The sequence below is a fragment of the Silene latifolia genome, chromosome Y, assembly GCF_048544455.1.
Source record: "Silene latifolia isolate original U9 population chromosome Y, ASM4854445v1, whole genome shotgun sequence".
NCBI lineage: Eukaryota > Viridiplantae > Streptophyta > Magnoliopsida > Caryophyllales > Caryophyllaceae > Silene > Silene latifolia.
Window position 1 is genome coordinate 380,539,292 of NC_133538.1, and position 23,122 is coordinate 380,562,413.

Consider the following 23,122-nt stretch of genomic DNA (forward strand, 5'->3'; position numbering starts at 1 on the left):
TCCGTGACGATGACGCTGATGAGTAGCTACTGGTCTACTCACTTCCCCAGTTTTCCGGCTGGTTTGAGGAAGTTTGTATTTTGTATGTACATCTTACTCTTTTATTTTTATCTAATCTTTATTTTATTGTTTTTATTCTTTATTGGTTGTATATTCCCGTTCCCCTATATATATCTGCTGGTGTATGCTGAAGGACAACGAGGGCGTTGTCCGTTTTGGTTTGGGGAGGGTATTGCATCCTTTTGAGTCTGCATTTGCATTTGTTTTGCATTCACGTTTATTTATTTCAGCTTGCATTGTTTATTTATTTCATAAAAAAAATTCAAAAAAATTCACGTTTATTTTTGCATATAGGTTGAGTCGGAACGGAAGATTTCCGTGATAAAACTGCACTATAACTTGTCATTCTTACCTGAGCCTTGCACTTCTGTTGATAGTTATTAGCTTTGTCATACGCATAGTTTACGAGTTTCTGTTCAAATATAGCTGACTGTTTAGACTTGACCTGATAAACTGGCAAACTACTCCATAATTTCTGAGTTTTAGAGGCCATAACTGGTGACATTCATGACCAGTTAATTAGGAATTGAGAGTAGTACTCCTTGCATAGCATGTTTATCGTTTTTTGCACTTTTATAACATTCAATTTCTTGTCAAATGCACACATTCGGGTTTGCGGTTGGTGTCACATGCAGGGAGGTGCTTGCAAATTTTCCCCTTTTCCTTATATTTTTCACCTATTTAGCTCCACTTAAGCCAAAATATGCCTTTTTGACCCATTAGCTACATCCCAAACTGAGCAGGCCTAGTCAAGCTAGTTTAGTATGTCCTTTTGTGGTATGATTTTTCCGCCTGCAGTTTGGCCCGTATCTTTTTGTATGGAGTTGGTGTAAATAAAGGAGGGAGAAAAAGGAAAAAAAAGAATTGAAAAAAAAAGAGTGGAAAACGTGAAGAAGAAAGAAAAAGAAAAAGAAATTGAAAAAAAAGAGCTGATTCACGTGAAAGAAGAAAGAAAAAGAAAAAAAAAGTTTGATTTGTTTCATTTGATTCATTTAGACGGTGTTAAAAAGGAAAGTTTGTGACCGTCTAACTTCTCCATTCTTATTCCATATTTTTGAGGAGATTGTGTATGAGTTTAGTGAGCTGTGTGCCAAATGAAGGGCACTTGTATTCTATTTTTCAGTCAGTTGAGATTCGGATGGTTTATTATGGTCCTGTTAGGAACTAGCTTGACGCTTTTACCTCCACATTACCATAACTTGTTTTGCCTTTTCTCACCTGAACCTCACTATTCCCATATTATTTGTAAACCCTCGGCTGTGACGGACATTATTGGTTGGAGTGTGTGCATTAGTACTTGAATTGTCTTTTATTTTTGTTGCATGCATGCTATGTAGGTCGCAGTTAGGTGAGTGACTGTCTTTCCTTCTCTCTTTTACATATAACATTCACCCTTTGCTTCATGAGAGAAGAGTGACCACGAGAGAGTCCGATTTTGTTGGTCTCGCAAGGTCGATAAGTTGGCTATATTTCTGAATAGCTTATACCTCGTTTGCGTATTGACTGCTTAGCTATATTTGTTATTTTTTGTTGCATTAAATTGGTTCAAGTGGACAAGTTAAGCTAGCTCTGAGTTTTCATTTCAGTTACATTAGTTGCATTTTAGTTTACTCGAGGACGAGTAAAGGTTTGGTTTGGGGAGATTTGATACGTGCATATTGTATAGTATTTTTAGCCTATTTGAGCACGTATTTCCATGCATTTTTGTATTGTTTATATAGTATTATGCCCCGAATTGGCTACTTTGGTTCGTTTTGTCCGTTTTGTAGAAATGAACGTGAAAGTAGTGGAATCGTACCACTTTTCATCATTTTTGCATGCATTTAGAGGAGACGGGATTTTCCTGAGTGAGATACTGCATTGGAATGCGTGAAGGCACGGTTTACGAGGCAGTCGGTGATGAGATTGGGCTGGTTTGAAGGAAGAAGACTCGATCGATTGGTCTTATTACTCGATCGAGTGGTTTTTATGGCCTCAGTTGATCGATCGAGCAGCTATTGACTCGATCCAGAAGTGCTGAAAAGAGAGGTTACTCGATCGAGTAACTATTCTACTCGATCGAGTAGATTTTCTGGTGTTTTGCTCGATCGAGTGGATTTATTCTACTCGATCGAGTGGTTTCTGTTAGCGTGGGCTTTAATTAGCCCGTGAGTTGTTTTAAGTTGATAAACATAGTTATTTTCCTATTTAAGCACGCATTAGCTAGGTCATTAGTACCTATTCTTTTACTTAGCTTTTATCTATTCTTCACAACAAAGATTGCGTTACTTTTTGTTTTCACTGTAACCTTATTTTCGGGATTATTTCGCTTGGATTTATGTGTTCTTTACGCCGGATTCGCACGATTGTAATCTCCTTCTCCTTTCTTAATAACAATCTCTATTTCGATTGCTTTAGTTACTTGTTTTGCTTCATTTACTTTCTGCCCTAATTCTCTTTTATGCACTTTATTTATTATTTCATTATGTTTATTGTTAGTTCATCATTTGTTGTTAGGTTTGATAATATTAATAGCGATATGAGTAGCTAAATCATTTTCATGTTGGGATTAGGGGATCTACGGTAGAAATGTGACGATATAGTAAATAGTTTAGGTGAGTTAATTGTGAGACTCTGTCACCATAGCAATTTAACTGTATTTTTACCGACTTAGTTGAGTGCACGCTTCTGAGTCATCCCTTTAATCTGGCTAAAATTAATCGTGGATCGGAAGATTGGACTAAATAGGCCTGCTATGAACAGTAGACTACCCTGACGAAGACGGAAGTTAAGTTTGTGGAAGTTTAGTGTAGAAAGTGGACCGGAAGGACCTTTCCATATCCGTCTCGCATTAATTCGCCTAAATTGTTTACAGTTGAGTCACTGGACTACCGTAGTGAACCGAAATCCTGACATGACCTTTCTCTATTTGATAGTTTAAATCTATTTTTCTGCCTGTATTGCTCTTATCTTTACTCTCTTTCCTTTAAACCTTCTAGTTTAGAAAACCAATTTAAACAACCCCCCCATTTGTGACCAAATAGACGGAGTTCTACAGATATCTTGCCTCCCTGTGGAGATCGACCTGACTTTCCTAGTTATATAGTTAGTTTAGTTAGTTTATTTGTGATAGATACACGACAGACGTATCAGCAACTATCAAACATACACAAGTAACATAAACAACGAAAGCATCCAACTATTTTAGATGTGCTCATTGACTATCGTCAACCGTGTATGCATAGCATAGGTTATCGTTTCTCTCTGTTAGGCATCACTCATACATATCAATAGACATAAGGTACCAATTACAAGTAGATTACATATTTCCATCACTTTAACATATTTAGTACATTATATACACTCGATTCTGCCAATTTACATGTCAATTACTTTGTTAGCTCAATTTAGTAACACATACTTGGCTTTTCATGCATTAATTTAACTCAAACACAAGTTTTATTTTCGATTACTTCGATGAATCATGCTAAAACATTTAATAGTAAAGATCGACAGATTTCAAAATGCTCATACTTCATCTTAAATCCAATGCTACACACCATAAGTCAGCTTATCATGCTATTATGTACAATTTCTCATATTATTAACATGAATTTTTAAAATGCACATAGATCTACATATTACCTTCACATATGTTCCACGCCATAGTCATTCAATTCTAGCACAAATATTACTCTTTATCACAATTAACAACATGCTCGACAATTCAATCTGTACAAATTTTTCAATTATCATCCATGCTCATGTCTTTTTCATTTACCGTTACAAATCCCTTATCATGCAAATTCTAATTCATGCAATGTTCAAGTCACTTATATTTCCATATCCATTGTATACAACTTCAAATAAGATTCCTCCGTATCATCATAATAACTAACTAATTCCTACATAAACAACGACATTGTCTAACTAATCAAACTCTCATTCGCAAATGCTACAAAATAAGTTTTCACTTCGAAAAATCACCAATAAATAACCATTCAATCACATTCTGAGCTATTATACTTTCTAGAAAATATAGAGAGTCCTTGAAATGGGAGAGTTGGAATTAAATCAAAAATGCAAATAATCGATTTAAAAGGATTTTCTCAAACCGATGGGTCCAACCAGAATGTTATCAGCATTTTGTCACATTTCAAGGCCGAATTTTAAAAATCACAATTAAATAATTACACAACCATTTTAAGTAAGGCTTACTAATTCATAAACGTCTTTGAGTCTACAAATCAAGAGAATTGGAATCACTCAAAAATCATGTATACATAACAATTGGTAAATTTTTCATGTTTGTGAGTCGAAATTTAGCACTGTGTAGACATTCTGACCACTACTCACTAAAACATTTATTTCTCTAAAACCGTAATGCATATGAATATGAAACCAATAGAAAATTAAAGCTAACACATGAGGCTATCACAAATAAAAATTTGGTGCACATATACCAAACACGTATAAAATGGCATCCAAAACAAATAAGAGGAAGAACCTGATAAATAAATCAAACTTTCAGTCTTTATCCTTTGCAACCTGTTATGCTACCGTACTTGTTCTCCCAAAGCACTTACTCAACAGTTAACATCCCCAAGGCATCTAACTCGATATCTTACTTGCAAACATTTAAAAAGTACCTTATTACACCACATATTCTATTCTAGTTCATAAAGTTGTCACACCACACAGTTCACATATTACTCAAATTATATCTCTACTTTACTACGCAACATACTTGTCACCATAGATTACAGTTGGTTATAAGACTCGATCATAACATATTCGAGTTGGTCAAGTTTTCCGTCGGTCACCTATCGTATAGGATTATATTCCATATAGGTCCGTCACATCAAACACTTCTCACACTCACATTATCATGACTATAGTTCAGAAACATGCCAACTGCCACATTACAGTGAATAACCTTCGTCATTGTTCATTCTCACCGTTTATTCACGATGGCTCACACCTTATACTTCTCGTATCAAATCTTTTAGCACAACCAGCTTCGTACAACGCGTGAAGCTTCAATACTCATGCACCAAACATACGTTATAAACCACATACGCATCCACTCTATATACCCATCCTTTACCCTTTTCGTAGTGAGCGGTTCAAAACTGGAAGGGCCAGAGCAAGGACGTCTCCCCAATCTTTTAAGAGGGCTTCTAACCAGTTCCTTCCCGGGGATCATTTTATTTTAGACTCTTCCAGAATTCTTTTTTTTTTTTTGACAGTTAGAAAAAGACGTAACTACATATTGTTTTGGCTTATAGAGCCATAGTTACCTCCAAATTTATTTAACATAAAAGCAAAACATAAACCTAGTAAAATTAACACTACCATATCACTAAAGATACGAATGGTGACCAAAGCATACTGGTGAAAGAAGGTAGATTGGCCACGAGCAACTCCGTCCAAGATATCAGCAATAGTAACTTTCATAGGCCAACGGGACAAACAAAGTGCACTTACGCCACAGGAGCATAGAAATAAAAGGGGAAGAGAAAGCCAAACAAGCTTGCTTTCAGTGGAGAAAATTCTCCTACACCGTGGTGATCGATCCCAGCAATCCAAAGACCAGTAACCCAAGAAAACAAGTACGCTGATAAGAAGAGAAAAAGAGCTCCTCCCAGCCATTCTCCCAGCCACGAACCATGAAGGAGCGCTCGTAGTGAAACCAACATAGACCAAATTCATAGTCACTTCCCACGACGCCTTAGAGAGGCCGTTATTCAAAGATGCAAGCCAACTAAACACACTAAACCTAATACTAGACAATTTAAAGCAAAGACTCTTAGAAGAGACCATTATTTGACAGAGTAACAAGTAAAGGAAATTAAAGCATAATGACATTTGTTGGCGACCACTGCAGCAGTCCACCCACACCACATACCATCCTAAGTCAAAACGACCTAATCGGACACCATCTCACAAAATAACCCATAAACGAAGAAGAGCTAGTCACCAGCACAGACACGGTTTACCTTTAAACCAAACTCTACAACCAAGATACAACGCAAAACACCCATTTCCACATACACCAAAACCCGAACCCAAAAACGAAACACCAAAACCAAGGACAGACAAATTAATAAATTGAATAAACCAAACAAAACCCATGGCGGATGGACACAACTCCGAAAACTGACAGATCGGACAAGAGACCAACACAAAGGAGAGATGCATGAACTGATTGGTGGGGGAAGGGGGCATGGGGGGACACCAAATCAGTAACATGCAAATACCAACAACAACATAAAACCACTGACCCATCAATCGACAACACGGGACAACAAGGACTTACCAAAGGAGGTGGGGCTTGGGGGGGAGGAGTGGAGCACCTGCTTGGTAAGAACCCAGACGAAAGCAGATCGGAGGACCGCACCGATTGCGAGGGGAAGCGGTAGAGATGACAGATCAAAGAACCGACACAAACAGACTCAGACAACAACGGTTCGGAAAAAGGTAAAGCATGGATGAGTATTGAAACGAGGGCGCAGAGTGAGGAAGCACTGCATCCAAGAGGGACATACGGTCAGAACTTCAAAGCAAAGTGGATTAAAAAAAGGCGAGGTGTCGGGTCGCCGGAGATGGGCCTAATAACAGCCGCATCTCCGGCAAAGGTCGTTAAGAATTGGGAGAAAGCTGGGTAGGTGGCGGCTACAGTGGAGCAAAGAGATTAGTTTGAGGGTTTTTTTGGTTTTTTTTGGGAGAAAACTCTCTCTAGTTTTTAGAGAGAGACTATACAGTACGACTCTTCCTGAATTCATTGGGTTCATTTGTTTAAGCCTTAGGATTGTTCGCCCTGACACTTTTTAACACCTTCATTTAAGCAGGAGTCTTAAACCAGACATTTCCGATTAAATAGGACTGTTATCATCTCAGTTTCCTGAGGTAATGATAGTCAAATTAAACAATCAAGTACTTTCTTCTCAAAGAATAATTGTTTTTGTTGTTACAAGACACAAGACAAAGTAACCGTTGGCGTTCGTTTTTATACACTTCGAGAGTTCTAGGTCAACAACTTGTGAGCTACACATTTTATTATCATTTACCCAAGTGGCATATGCCTCAGTAGTCAGTACCAAGTAGCAACACCGAGTTGGTTCACGCTGAGTTTCCAAGTCACATAACTCGATCAAGTTTTCCGATGAAATTAGGGTTTCATCAAGGGATTTAGCAAAAAAAATTCGCACTATCACGCTGTTTCCTTGTCGCACGCTGATTCGAAACGTTTTGTCCAAATTCCCCGTGCTGTCAGGTACTCTCCGTTTAAAATTGAGCAACTTATTCTTTTTGTAGATCGTGGCGTCCACATCGACAACAATGATGGAACTTTTTGTTGTGCTTGATTGCTTGAATATGTTCATTAATGTCTGATTCCTGAATATTTTTTTCATTTATTTGAGTGTGTTAATGCCGTGACGAGCTTTATTGAAATATATGAAATTTGTCATTCTTTGAAGTGTGTGAACAATGTAATTATGCTAGTGGCGCTCCAATCACATATCACTTGATTCTACTTTGATATTTCAGCTGTTGACGGAATGAATCTGGTGATAAGTATTGAAAATGTTCGGTATTTGATGTTGATGATGACAAACGAAATGTTACTAATGTTTTCCCTTAAGTTTACTTAATAGGTTTTGCTGATTTGTTGATTTAAGATGATTGAAGCGTTGGATGAAGACCGCCTTGTATTTAATTTGGGTCATTAGAATTGAGATAGAAAATATTGAGTTTGCTATACCAAGGCAACAGTGTCGCCCACTACTTTCCTAGACGGATGAACCATGCTTTTCAAATATGCCTTTTAAATTGTCGAACAAGCTAGTGAGGATTCCTAACCAACTATTCTGAATAATTGGATTAGTTGGTAACTTGTGAGCTTTGCCCAAATTGGTTAAATGCTTTAAGATTGATTATTTTGAAAGCACTTTCAAAACCTTCATTTCTTGTCTAAGTCACATGTGTGACTCTTGGCAAGGAAAGGAAATAACCCTTTTTAAAGTTTGCTTTTCTAATTAACCATTTTGGTGCAAGTAAGAAAGTTTAAATCTAAAATCTTTTGTCACATCTTACTTGTCTTTAGATTGACTCTTCAAACTTGAATTCTTTATATTAAAAGATTCCTCTTTTTCATCTATAAAAGGAGTGCTTCATACTTTGAGAAAAACACACTTTTAATTGCAAAAAATCTGAGGAAGAAATAGAAATCATTTGGAAGAACTCTTAATATTTTCAAGTGTCTAACTTTTAGTTGCAAACTTTTCTTATTTTTTATAAGTCTCAAAATGGTTCATTCATCTAGTATGGCATAGCTTAATATCTTCTTGCTCTTAGTTAGATAAACATTGAGTCTCTCCCAATCTTAAGTGAACAAATTAGAGACATTTGATCTTGTAACTACTTGAGAATTAGATGAGCTTTAGAAACGGAGTAGTTTCTTGAATAGCACAATCGGAGTAGATTGTGGGGAAATCTCGTTGTAATTGAATAATTGTAATTTGAGTTAATTACGTTATCAAATTATTAATGAGAAGTTGATTGGACGTAGGCCTATAGAGTGTAGGCCGAACCAATTCAAAATCAATTATGTTTATCATTTTTCGTTTGTTCATTTCCGCTGCAATCTTTAGTTTGTCGTTTTTTACTGTCTTCAAAGCAACGATCTTCTATACTGTCGCGTTGGTCTGTTGTTTATAGTTTATACAAAGACAACAAGTTACAGTCTGTTACACTGTTGCCTTAATCATAACCAACGACACTTCTTTTAATCTTCATTTAAAAGAGGCTGTGTTAGGTATTTGAGATATCATTTCATTTAACTAACTTAAATCAATTAAGTTAAGTCAAAAATTTTAAAAGGTACCTAATTCACCCCCTCCTCCTCTTAGGTACTTCGGGATCCTAAACCTTTCAATTGGTATCAGAGCCTCGTGCTCTTGATCGAGGCTAATAGCCTAAGAGATTGATTCTTGGGATATGGATTCCGAAAAACACTCCCAGATCCCGGTCTTTACCGGTGCAAATTTTGGTTGGTGGAAGCTCAAAATGGAGCATTACATCAAAAGTATTGACTATCAATGTTGGACAATCATTCAAAATGGACCTCTCTCTATTGTAAAAACCGACATCTTGATGGGTTCTTCTAAGATCATGGCCGAAAAGGATTATGATGAAAAAGATTTTAAAATGGCGGAGAAAAACTCGAAAGCAATGTCGATTCTTCAAAGATGTTTTGGTGAGGAAGAAGTGAGTCAAATTTTCGGATGTCCTACGGCTAAACTAATTTAGGACTCCCTTGTTCTTGCCCATGAAAGGACATCTCAAGTTAAAAAACACCGTATTAACCTTCTCATGCAACAATATGAGATGTTTCGTATGTCAAAGGACGAGTCCATAAATAGTTTCTCATCTCGTTTTTCGTGTATTATTAATGAACTTACAAGTCTAGGAAGAGATTTCGAGTTCGAGGACATCATTGGAAAAATTCTTCGTAGTCTTACCACTAAGAGGCAACCTAAGGTAATCGCCATAGAGGAGGCCAAGGATTTATCTACTCTATCTCATTATGAACTAATGGGATCACTAATGGCTCACGAGCTTAATCTTGACAAGCATTATAGTAAATCTTCAAAGGGAAAGAGTCTTGTTCTAACATCCTCTTCAATTGATGATGAGGATGAAGAGGAATATGAGTTCGCTATGTTCTCTAGAAACATAGTAGAAATGGGAAATGGCCAAGGATATAAAAAGTTCAACAATAATTATACGAAAAAACAGTTTCCTAAGAAACGATCTACTACCGCCATTGGATGCTTTAAATGTGGTGACAAAGTCCATCAAATTAAAGAATGTCCAAAGTGGGATGAGATTAAGTAGAAGGATAAGCGAGATAAGGCTAAAAAGGAATACAAGCATAAAGCCATGTCCGCCATTTGGAGAATGTCCGACTCCGAGGACGATGATCAAGTTGAGGAGGAGTTGGAGGCAAAAATGTGTATCATAAGTCATGTAAAAAACAAACTTCCAAATCCTCATAAATCTAAGATCTTAGGTGTCTAATGCCTCATCCTGACGATTCCGACTCCGATGGCGAGGTAAAACTCTTAAAAGGCAAGGTTAGAACTTACTCCAAAGACAAGGTGTGTAAGCTTCTTGATAAACTATTTGATAAGTGTCGATCTCAAACTGAAAAATTACATGTCATACAAGAAGATATTGAGGAAATTGCTCAAGAAAATGCTCTCCTTAAAAACAAGTTGAAAGCAACAGAATGTGTCACTGTTACCTCTGAAATGCATGATGAGAAAAAAGAGTAACAAAATTGAACAAACAATTGTCTAAAGAACTAGAATGTCTTAAGTCAACTCAAAATGATGTTTCCGACCCCGAAAATGTAAAAACCACCTTGATTATGCAAATGTCCATAATGACCAAAGAACGTGATGAACTTCTAAAAGAACAATCTATTTTTGAAGGCGTGATTGATGACCTAGTTGATGAGGTAGAAGGTTATAAAGCAACAGTGTCTCAGACTATTACCTCAGACAGTAATAAGGAAACCTCAATTGAAATAGTCACTAATCTAACAAATGAAAATGAGTGTCTTAAAGTTAACATAGATGCCTACAAAAGGGAGATTAGAATGCTTCATGAAAAGTTTGTCAAACTTTAAAATGAATCTCCCGAATATAGTTCCTCTAGATCCAAGATTGTTCACCTAGATAGATGCATCTCGAGTCTTAAGCTAAATGTTCAATAATAATATGAGACTTTCATGGAACTAAGATCCGAAGATAATATAATGAAAAATGAGCTCGAAAGTTCTAAAGAAAAGAACAAGTATCTCACTTTTAAAGTCGATAAACTAAGCAAGGAACTTGTTGAGGCTAAGAATGTATCAAAAAAAAGGGAAGGAAGTCAAAACGTTTTAAGTTTCCTCACAAATCAGTCTGAGAGATATAATAGAGTTGCCGGTCTCGGTTTCAAACGGAACAGACAGTCAAATTGTTACATTCAGAAGCCGGACCCTAGCAAAACCGACTTTAGAAGGAGGAAATATGTAGGTCTTCCCGAATACACCATTTGCAACTATTGTGGAAAAACTGATCATGTCTTTAATGCTTGCAAAAAACGGTTTAAAGACATTGACAAGAACATTAAAGTTGTGAATCAAATGTGGATTCGTAAAGACTTACTAACACAAGTAAATCGTAATAATGGACCCAAGTTTATTTGGGTTCCTAAACTCAAAGTCTAATCTTGTGTGGGGCTTTGGTGTGAGGTGGCCGCAATTGGTACTTCGATAGTGGATGTTCTCGCCACATGACAGGAGACAAAAGTCAATTCCTCTCACTTGAAGCTTATAATGGTGGCACGGTAACGTTTGGTGACAACATGAAAGGTGATGTAATAGGCATTGGAAAGGTTGGTAAGTCATCGCTACTTTGTGTCGACAATGTGCGGCTTGTCAAAGGTTTGAAACATAATCTCCTTAGCATTTTTCAATTGTGTGATCGTGGAAACATTGTTGAGTTTAGTGGTAATTTGTGTCGAATTATTGATGCTACAACCAAAGAAATAATTCATGAAGGAAGACGTGTCAAGGATGTGTATTTAACCGACTTAAACACTCTATCCGGCCATACCATGTCTTGCATGAGTTTAATGAAAAATGATCCTTGGTTGTGTCATAAACGATTTGGACATGTTAGCGCTAAAACCCTTAACACACTTAGGAGACTTGACTTAGTTGAAGGCTTTCCTAACATGAAATTTGATTTTGATCAAATATGTGATGAATGTGCTAGATCCAAACATGTTAGAAGCTCTTTTAAATCTAAAAAGGTCGTTAGTACACTTCGCCCTCTAGAACTTTTGCATATAGACTTATGTGGACCTATGAGAACAAGAAGTAGAGGGTCGTTATGTGTGTGTCATTTTTGATGATTATTCTAGGCTTGTTTGGGCACTTTTCTTAAGCTCCAAGGATGAGGCATTTGATTAATTTCTAATTTGGTTGAAAAAGATTCAAAACAAACTTGACTTTAAAGTTGTTTCGATAAGAACCGATCATGGAACCGAATTTAAAAACTCATCATTTGGTGCTTATTGTAATGACAATGGGATAAACCATAACTTTTCCGCTCAAAGAACCCGACAACAAAATGGAGTCGTTGAACGCATGAATAGAACCGTTGAAAAAATGGCTAGAATGATGTTGTTATGTAGTAAATTGCCTAGAAACTTTTGGGCCGATGCGGTAAACACCGTTTGCTACATTTGTAATTGTGTCATGATAAGGAGCACAATCAATAAAACACCCTATGAAAGTCTGCGTGGAAGAAAGCCTAACATTTCATATTTTAGATGCTTTGGGAGCAAATGTTTTGTTCACAACAATGGTAAAAATAACTTGGGTAAATTCGATCCATGTAGCGATGAAGGAGTTTTTATTGGTTATTCCAAACATAGCAAGGCCTATAAAGTTTACAACAAAATAACTATGTTAATTAAAGAAAGTGTTCATGTAATTTTTGATGAAGAAGACTACGAGTTCGAAATCGGGCTTGTAAGAAAAGATTTCACGCTAGAAGAAGATGAGCCGAATGAGAATTCTAGAGAAGCAGAGCAGCAAGAGTCTGCCCTACTGTTGACTTCTGATGAAGGCAACATTTCAGGGGGAACAAATGAACCCAGCAGTGTTGCTTCATCATCTCAGACAGAAACAGTGCAAGGGACTGTTGCCCTCAATGAGCTTACACCAAATCCAGAGGCTATAGTCATGGAGACTGCTGCCATTGAGGGGGAAGAAATTCCTTTTGTTCCAATAAAGTGGAAGCATCAAAGTTCTCATCCTATTTCCAACATAACAAGTGACTTAAAATCCGGAATAAGAACAAGGGCATCTTTACACAACTTTTGTTCTCATAATGCCTTCTTATCCCTAATCGAGCCTTCAAATGTAACTATTGCCTTAGCCGATGATGATTGGCTAGTCTCCATGCAAGAGGAACTAAATCAATTCAAAAGGAACAAGGTATGGCACTTAGTCCCTAGACCACCCAACCATACCGTCATTGGTACTAGGTCGGTCTTTCGCAATAAGCTTGATGATTCGGGTGAAATTGTAAGGAATAAAGCTAGACTAGTGGTGCAAGGTTATAATCAACAAGAGGGAATCGATTATGATCAAATCTATGCACCGGCAGCTAGGCTTGAAGCCATACAATTACTAATAGCTTTTGCGGTTCACAAAGGCATTAAGCTTTTCCAAATAGATGTCATAACCGCATTTTTAAATGGATATTTGGAGGAGGATGTGACACCCTTAAACAACGCGATAAATTAACACCTAAATTCTACGGAAAAACTGGTAGGATATGTTTGTAATTGGTCCAACTATATAAAAACCTGTAATTTCAAAAATTCTTCTAAACCAATCACAACATTTCCAACATTCCCAAGAGGCGGGTGCCAAAACCTGCAATGCTAACGAACTACTTTACATGCCATAGCTAAATAAGAAAATAGAATGATACAAACCAAAAATAGAAAAGGGAGACATATGTCCCTTCAAATTATATACAAAGCCAAAATAGAAAAAGGTTTACTATAAGAATAGCCAAACTAGGTCCAAGGTTCCTTATGCTCGCTAGCTCGTCTGTGACCCCAACAAAGCATCAACAACCTGTCAATCGCATTTTATACAAACACGAAAGCCACAATTCAGTGGGGAGTAACTTCGAGTCCTCCCAGCCACGAATCGTCATATTTAATGTAACATGTAATGAAACATGCAAACAATATGATAAACAATGAAATTATCATGTAATCTAACCTATGACCCCTAAACTGACCAAACTAAACTATCATGTGAATCATTTAACAAATAGTAATCCAAACTTTATCAACTGTAACCGGCTTACATCTCACCTATTACAGTTCATAAAGTCACCATACAAGAAAGGGCAATATATCAAAGACAGGCATAAGTTCTTAGCACCGTCAATAGTCACTCTGTAACTCGAGTCTATACCACGAGGTAGGGAAGGTAATCGAACCGGTATCTTGGCTCAGCGGTTAATATTAATAAAACATGGCCAAGACACAACACAACCCTAGCCTAAAATCTGCGCAGACCTAGACATGCGGATACACACCACCGCACCCAAGACCCACAATTTTTCTAAAACAAAGTGAGTACCCTAAGGAGTCCACCAAAGGGTTGGCTAGTACTTAAGCTGACCACTTACTAACAAAATAAGTAACGAGGTCATGCCCCAACTTGGATATAAATCCACTAGTCAGGAACACAAAGGCTATCAAGCAGTGAACATATACTCGTCAAAGACTATAAAGACCTATCTATGATGAAGGCCGAAATACTCACCTAGGACCTAGTCCCAGCTAGTCCCAGCTTGAATACTTTAGCCCACACCACACAAGACTCACCACACAAGTCCAAGTAAGACACCCACTTAACCATAAGAGGGCAAAGAGTCCTACTTACCAACATAAATTCTAACATTCTATCATGTGAAAGGCTTCAGGGAATCTAGGGCCGTTTCTACAATATAAGAAGCTACTTAAATCAACTAATTACACATGTGAAATAAAAATATAATAAATGGCCTAAAATAAGAAAAAGGCCGATTATCTAATTCATATAAAATTTCATCCAACCGAATTTTTACCCGCAACCCCAGCCCTGCGACAGGTACGGGTTAAATTACGGCTGACCAATCACTCAATTAACTGACATCGCACTTTTGATCAAAGGGACTAAGGCTCGGTTTTACGACAATCAACAAAACATTACAATTATCGCTATATAATTCATTCTGAGCCTAATCTTTACAATTTCATTTTATGATTTATCCTAACATGTGTCAACTACCATATAAATATAATTTTTACCTTTAACATAACTTTTACTACTAATTTGCTTTAATTCAAAAGTTTAACCATATGTTACTTATTATAATTATATCATTAATGAACCTAAAATGACGAACAATGCATGGAAAACCACGAAACAAGCAACGGGTCGACCCGAGCCAGCCATGGGCCAGCCGTGGGCCTGCCGGGCTGCTGCCGGGCCTGCTGCCGCCCCCCTACACCTCTCTTTTTTCCATTTTTGTTCATTATAACATCGTCTGAACACTAATTAATCGTTCCCAATTCAACTCTGTTAACTTAAACTAACAAAAGGCATAAATTAAGCATGCATGCATCAAATTTTAACATGTGAAAATTTCTACTCAAACCAAAAATCACAAAACATCAAAAAACAACAAAGCATGTGACGATCTTTCGTCGAGTAACTCGAAATATGTTACCTTAAGCTAGAAAAAGAGCAATTAGCACCTTAAACCCAAACCCTAACAAGCACTAGCCGCTATCCTCGACAATATACGAGTCCCCAAACTCGTCCTCCAATTCTTCACCTAAATAAACAATAGAAACACACAAATAAGCACAAATACCGAAATTTACCCAAAATTCGTCTTAAAACAACTTCAAGAAAACTGAAATTAAAACATACAAGGTTGTAGATCTCGACGAGGGGATTCCGGAAATGTAAATTTCGTGAAAATCCGAGTAGAAATGAGGGAGATGTGACGATTTTAGCTTGGAATTGTATATGAAAATGGTGTTTTGATAATTTGGGAAATGTTAGAGGATGAAGAACAAGAAAACCAGAAAAATGAAGGGGAAGGGGGACTGGTCCGCGGGAAAGGAGAGAAAGAAAGGAAAGAGCGGGTTTGAGTCGGGATTTTTCGAGTCGGTTTTGACTCGTTTCGATAATAATTAAAACCGTAAGTTAAATGCAAATTTCGACAAGACCAAAGTTTTTAAACACGAGATTATAAGAAAATTGAATATTCATACGACCCATTTCCAAATTCGTTTACCCAACGTTCAAAAGAATTGTCATTTTCCCCCCGATACGCCCTTATTTCGAAATAAAAAGTTTTACACGGTTTAAACTATTTTTAAACATTTCGAAACTATCAAAATAAATACTTTTCTTCAAAATATAATAAAATTATATTTCTTTGAATTATTTTTACTTTAAATACTTAAATATCAAATTTTATTGATTAATAAATTATTTCCGAAATATATTAACGGTCCGAAATTACGGGGCGTTACAATCACCCCTCCTTTTAAAAAGTTTCGCCCTCGAAACTTAGAAGGAGAAATTATAGTTATAAGAAAATATAGGTATCTTTTCAATGAAACGGTGATACTCTTGTTGATCAGACAAGAACATCCATATTCATATCAAGACATAAAAATATTTCTACACCAATAAATGAGAAAACCCATTATTGGGACGTCACCAACAACGAGATTTAACATTCACTAATGTTTCTACACCAATAAATGAGAAAACCCATTATTGGGACGTCACCAACAACGAGATTTAACATTCACTAATGTTAAAACCATTGAAAATCATAAAAGCATTTTCAAACTTTTAGTTTAAAGTTCTATAATAAGAATAATATCTTTACTAATTATGATTAAACACGGCTTAGTAACTCGGAAAAAGAGTAAGAAAAGGAATCATTACACAAAACGAGAAATAGCTTAGATGTCCAATCGAACACTAGGGTTGAAAGAGAGTGAGAAATCATTTTCAAATGTTATAGAAAAAGGTCAATTTGTAAATTTACTCCAAGTAAATGAACCAAAAGTTTACTCAAACTATATAGAATCTATGCAAGATGGAAAACAACTCGGGAACGAGAAGTGCAAGTCGCGATAGGGAACTCACACCCAACAGACAAGAAGGAATTGAACTTTTAAAGGTGGAATTTTTGGATGAAGTCAATAAAGATGTCAACGAACAAGACGCTTTACTCAAGAGGTCAAATGAGTTCCATAAAGGCGAGCACAACGGAACAAGCCAGAATAGCAAGAATGACAATTGTCGGAGATCGGAATTAGGAAGATCGGTACATCGAGAAAGGTTCACTCAATTATCCAACCACAGAGTCATCCTACTAGGTCCTCCGAACATCAACAGGGCAACAACCAGAGGCCACACTAATCCAAAGAGCCATCTGAACCACTCCTCGACAAGTCTACTCATAAGCTAATCCTTGAGACAATCCTATCCTCTACAATTATAACTTAACAGTTTTCCAATCAAAATGTTTCCACCAGTATCCTCCATCAAACAAACTCAAAATCCAAAGTCGAAACTAGTAACAATATTATACCCTTACCAAGATTCAATATTCTCAAACGCATTCATGCTTGAAACCAACCCACAAGCAACAAGTTGCGCTATCCAATCCATAATTAGCACTAACTATAAGATAAATGGGTTCATCACACAAATCATCTGATCGGTTTACTCAAGGTTCACTATCCTACTTCCCAACAATATTCCAATTCCAATAGAAAGATTCCTCAAAGGATTAAATATAAGGTCCAAATTTACAATAACAATCCACAGACTTAACTATCAATCCCCAATTCCGTAAAGTAAGGATCAAATGACAAGCGACAATCCCCGAACGACAATGCCCAAAACAAATCCAAAATAACCATAGAAATACTCCACCCAGGTAAACTAATCCCATTAGTCTCATCATCAAATTGAAACCAAAGTGGGTCTTATACCACCAAAACACGCGAACCTTAACTCGCAAGGAGACTACAACATTGCCATTATAAGAATTCCACCAAAAATCTAGCTCTCATATCACATGGTCAAATACAGACACAAACTCCTACACTAATTCCCGACAAAAATCAAAATACAAAAATCCTCAAATCACATCCCACTAACTCTGTAAACATGGTCAACAAGGTACCAACTATACTAAGTAGATAAGGAGTGATAACGGGATAGAGAAACGGTAAAATATTTTCGAAGGATGCATGAACCGACAAGTTAGGAAACTAAGAGTCGACCGTAAAGATAACGGTTGACAAAAATAAGAGGTATTCGAGTTAAGAAGATATCTAGGGCAAGAAGAAGATACATAAACTTTGGCATAAGAACAGGGTTCAACAAACGTTAAAGAGAAGGGAAGGAGAAATGAAGCGGCATAATGAAAGGGTTACCGCTTACCAAACACTCATCAAAGCCTATGATCGATATGATAAGGTTACATCACTAAGGTGCTCAACAAAGCCTCAAAAGTCTACCAAACCATAGGACTAACAAGGACTCCACAATGGTAGGTATTCCCCAACTCAATTGGTTCTAAGAGCCAAAATCAATTCACCACACAAATTCATTTGTTACCATCCATGTCCCAAAGTATCTCCTTCACATTTCTCGTCATTGAACTTCACTTACTATGTCATCCCCAAGTACCATAGCTTGTCTACTCCATCATCTCACCACATAATACTTCTAGTCTCCGATACCATAAATTAGAATCGCACCCTTGAACTCACGAATTACATCGAACAACATTCCACCAAAATTCCCAAATCCAGATATGATTAATAAGGTCAACCACGTGTTCTCAATTTCGAAAGGTCAACAAGGGCTACACTATACTAGATTTGGTCAACTCAAAAGGTTTAACAAACTAACTAATTCCAACGTACAATACCAATCCATTAGGCAACATCAATGTCCTATTGTATTCCTTTCAAGGCCTACAAGGATTAGTGCTAACTATTATTCCTTTAATTCACCACAAGAAATATCGAGACTCTCAAATGAAGTAACTTAGGTTCATTCCATCTTATGTGCTAAGGTAGTACCCATGCTCAAACATCTATAACAAACAAGCTCTCAATAGACATAAATCCCAAGGTGTTTCTCAACTCACTAGGCTCTCATATCAAGTACAACTAACAAGACTAACCAATGGATCCCAAGTTATATTCTCCTATACAACTCAAACCTTAAACAATCAATTTCTCAACTCGTTCACGCCCTCCAATGATATATTCTCTCAAAACCGGGTTCTCCTGAACAAGGGAACTATCCTACGGAATAAAAGGAAGGTGTCCACATGGACTTTATTATAAGAAGAAAACGAACCTAAGATGAATCGGGAGAAAGAATTGAAAGGTAGTTACCAAAGCGAGAGAAGAGGAATTTGAAAGACGAATAAACAACGAGATTGGAAGACTAAGGTAAGATTGCATTATCTACATCTATTGGAGAGCCATCTTACAAAAGAGAAAATCAATTAGTACCTAACAATTAGCAATCACAAACAGACTACCACATAAAATCCTAAATCTACCCATCCTACCCATCTCTCAAGTTTATTATTTAAAGGTCAAGTGATTTTAAGTGGGGTGCACAAACGTGCGTCAGGAGCAATAGGCTCTGATACCAACTGTGACACCCTTAAACAACGCGATAAATTAACACCTAAATTCTATGGAAAAACTGGTAGGATATGTTTGTAATTGGTCCCACTATATAAAAACCTGTAATTTCAAAAATTCTTCTAAACCAATCACAACATTTCCAACATTCCCAAGAGGCGAGTGCCAAAACCTGCAATGCTAACGAACTACTTTACATGCCATAGCTAAATAAGAAAATAGAATGATACAAACCAAAAATAGAAAAGGGAGACATATGTCCCTTCAAATTATATACAAAGCCAAAATAGAAAAAGGTTTACTATAAGAATAGCCAAACTAGGTCCAAGGTTCCTTATGCTCGCTAGCTCGTCTGTGACCCCAACAAAGCATCAACAACCTGTCAATCGCATTTTATACAAACACGAAAGCCACAATTCAGTGGGGAGTAACTTCGAGTCCTCCCAGCCACGAATCGTCATATTTAATGTAACATGTAATGAAACATGCAAACAATATGATAAACAATGAAATTATCATGTAATCTAACCTATGACCCCTAAACTGACCAAACTAAACTATCATGTGAATCATTTAACAAATAGTAATCCAAACTTTATCAACTGTAACCGGCTTACATCTCACCTATTACAGTTCATAAAGTCACCATACAAGAAAGGGCAATATATCAAAGACATGCATAAGTTCTTAGCACCGTCAATAGTCACTCAGAACTCGAGTCTATACCACGAGGTAGGGAAGGTAATCGAACCGGTATCTTGGCTCAGCGGTTAATATTAATAAAACATGGCCAAGACACAACACAACCCTAGCCTAAAATCTGCGCAGACCTAGACATGCGGATACACACCACCGCACCCAAGACCCACAATTTTTCTAAAACAAAGTGAGTAACCTAAGGAGTCCACCAAAGGGTTGGCTAGTACTTAAGCTGACCACTTACTAACAAAATAAGTAACGAGGTCATGCCCCAACTTGGATATAAATCCACTAGTCAGGAACACAAAGGCTATCAAGCAGTGAACATATACTCGTCAAAGACTATAAAGACCTATCTATGATGAAGGCCGAAATACTCACCTAGGACCTAGTCCCAGCTAGTCCCAGCTTGAATACTTTAGCCCACACCACACAAGACTCACCACACAAGTCAAGTAAGACACCCACTTAACCATAAGAGGGCAAAGAGTCCTACTTACCAACATAAATTCTAACATTCTATCATGTGAAAGGCTTCAGGGAATCTAGGGCCATTTCTACAATATAAGAAGCTACTTAAATCAACTAATTACACATGTGAAATAAAAATATAATAAATGGCCTAAAACAAGAAAAAGGCCGATTATCTAATTCATATAAAATTTCATCCAACCGAATTTTTACCCGCAACCCCAGCCCTGCGACAGGTACGGGTTAAATTGCGGCTGACCAATCACTCAATTAACTGACATCGCATCAGTCAAAGGGACTAAGGCTCAGTTTTCGGCACAATCAACAAAACATTACAATTATCGCTATATAATTCATTCTGAGCCTAATCTTTACAATTTCATTTTATGATTTATCCTAACATGTGTCAACTACCATATAAATATAATTTTTACCTTTAACATAACTTTTACTACTAATTTGCTTTAATTCAAAAGTTTAACCATATGTTACTTATTATAATTATATTATTAATGAACCTAAAATGACGAACAATGCATGGAAAACCGCGAAACAAGCAACGAGCCGACCCGAGCCAGCCATGGGCCAGCCGTGGGCCTGCCGGGCTGCTGCCGGGCCTGCTGCCGCCCCCCTACACCTCTCTTTTTTCCATTTTTGTTCATTATAACATCGTCTGAACACTAATTAATCGTTCCCAATTCAACTTTGTTAACTTAAACTAACAAAAGGCATAAATTAAGCATGCATGCATCAAATTTTAACATGTGAAAATTTCTACTCAAACCAAAAATCACAAAACATCCAAAAACAACAAAGCATGTGACGATCTTTCGTCGAGTAACTCGAAATATGTTACCTTAAGCTAGAAAAAGAGCAATTAGCACCTTAAACCCAAACCCTAACAAGCACTAGCCGCTATCCTCGACAATATACGAGTCCCCAAACTCGTCCTCCAATTCTTCACCTAAATAAACAATAGAAACACACAAATAAGCACAAATACGGAAATTTACCCAAAATTCGTCTTAAAACAACTTCAAGAAAACTGAAATTAAAACATACAAGGTTGTAGATCTCGACGAGGGGATTCCGGAAATGTAAATTTCGTGAAAATCCGAGTAGAAATGAGGGAGATGTGACGATTTTAGCTTGGAATTGTATATGAAAATGGTGTTTTGATAATTTGGGAAATGTTAGAGGATGAAGAACAAGAAAACCATAAAATCGAAGGGGAAGGGGGACTGGTCCGCGGGAAAGGAGAGAAAGAAAGGAAAGAGCGGGTTTGAGTCGGGATTTTTCGAGTCGGTTTTGACTCGTTTCGATAATAATTAAAACCGTAAGTCAAATGCAAATTCCGACAACACCAAAGTTTTTAAACACGAGATTACAAGAAAATTAAATATTCATACGACCCATTTCCAAATTCGTTTACCCAACGTTCAAAAGAATTGTCATTTTCCCCCCGATACGCCCTTATTTCGAAATAAAAAGTTTTACACGGTTTAAACTATTTTTAAACATTTCGAAACTATCAAAATAAATACTTTTCTTCAAAATATAATAAAATTATATTTCTTTGAATTATTTTTACTTTAAATACTTAAATATCAAATTTTATTGATTAATAAATTATTTCCGAAATATATTAACGGTCCGAAATTACGGGGCGTTACAGAGGATGTCTTTGTGGAGCAACCTCAGGGTTTTTTAGATAATGATTTTTCTAAACATGTTTTCAAATTAGACAAAGCTCTTTATGTTTTGAAACAAGCACCTAGGTGTTGGTATGATAGGTTATCTAAATTTCTCATTAAAAAGGGTTTTAGAAGAGGCTCTGTAGATAAAACACTGTTTTTAAAGACACAGTCTGCTGAACAGTTGGTTGTACAAGTATATGTCGATGACATTATTTTTGGTGCAACAAATGAACTTCTTTGTGTCTATTTTTCGGAACTAATGAAATCGGAATTTGAAATGAGCATGATGGGTGAGCTAGGATTCTTTCTTGGGCTCCAAATCAAGCAATCTAAGGATGGGATCATGATCCATCAACAAAAGTATATTAAGGAAATGCTTAAGAAATTTGGGATGACTCAAGGTAACTCTCACGATACACCTATGGTACCCGGATCCAAATTGGACAAAGATGAACATGGTAAGAATGTTAATAAAAAGGTGTATGGAAGTGTGATTGGATTGCTAGTTTATTTAACCGCTAGTCGTCCCGATATTCTCTTTAGTGTTTGCTTATGTGCTAGGTTCCAAGCAAATCCGAAAGAATCCCATTTCAAAGCGGTTAAACGAATTCTTCGGTATTTGATTGGAACACAAAATCTTTACTTACGGTATCTCTTATATTATCCCTTTGATCTTATAGGTTATTCGGATGCTGACTATGCGGGGTGTACGGTGAATCGTAAAATTACATCCGGGATTACTACTTTCTTGCGTCAATGTCTCGTTTTTTGGGCTTCAAAGAAGCAAAATACGGTCGCTCTCTCTACGGCCGAGAGCGAATATGTCAGTGCAGCGCACTGTTGCTCTCAACTCTTATGGGTGAGACAACAACTTT

At 36.9% G+C, this 23,122-nt stretch overlaps 2 long non-coding RNA genes across 2 annotated transcripts; both read right to left on the minus strand.

Moving 5' to 3' along the window:
- Positions 1-13,695: 13,695 nt before the first annotated feature.
- LOC141634179 (uncharacterized) lies at positions 13,696-15,729 on the minus strand. Its single transcript, XR_012538939.1, has 3 exons — positions 15,608-15,729; positions 15,402-15,509; positions 13,696-13,750 (listed from the first exon to the last, which is right to left on the minus strand). It is a non-coding gene; the product is annotated as an uncharacterized LOC141634179 (long non-coding RNA).
- A 3,975-nt stretch (positions 15,730-19,704) lies between these two features.
- LOC141634180 (uncharacterized) lies at positions 19,705-21,734 on the minus strand. Its single transcript, XR_012538940.1, has 3 exons — positions 21,613-21,734; positions 21,407-21,514; positions 19,705-19,759 (listed from the first exon to the last, which is right to left on the minus strand). It is a non-coding gene; the product is annotated as an uncharacterized LOC141634180 (long non-coding RNA).
- Positions 21,735-23,122: the final 1,388 nt, after the last annotated feature.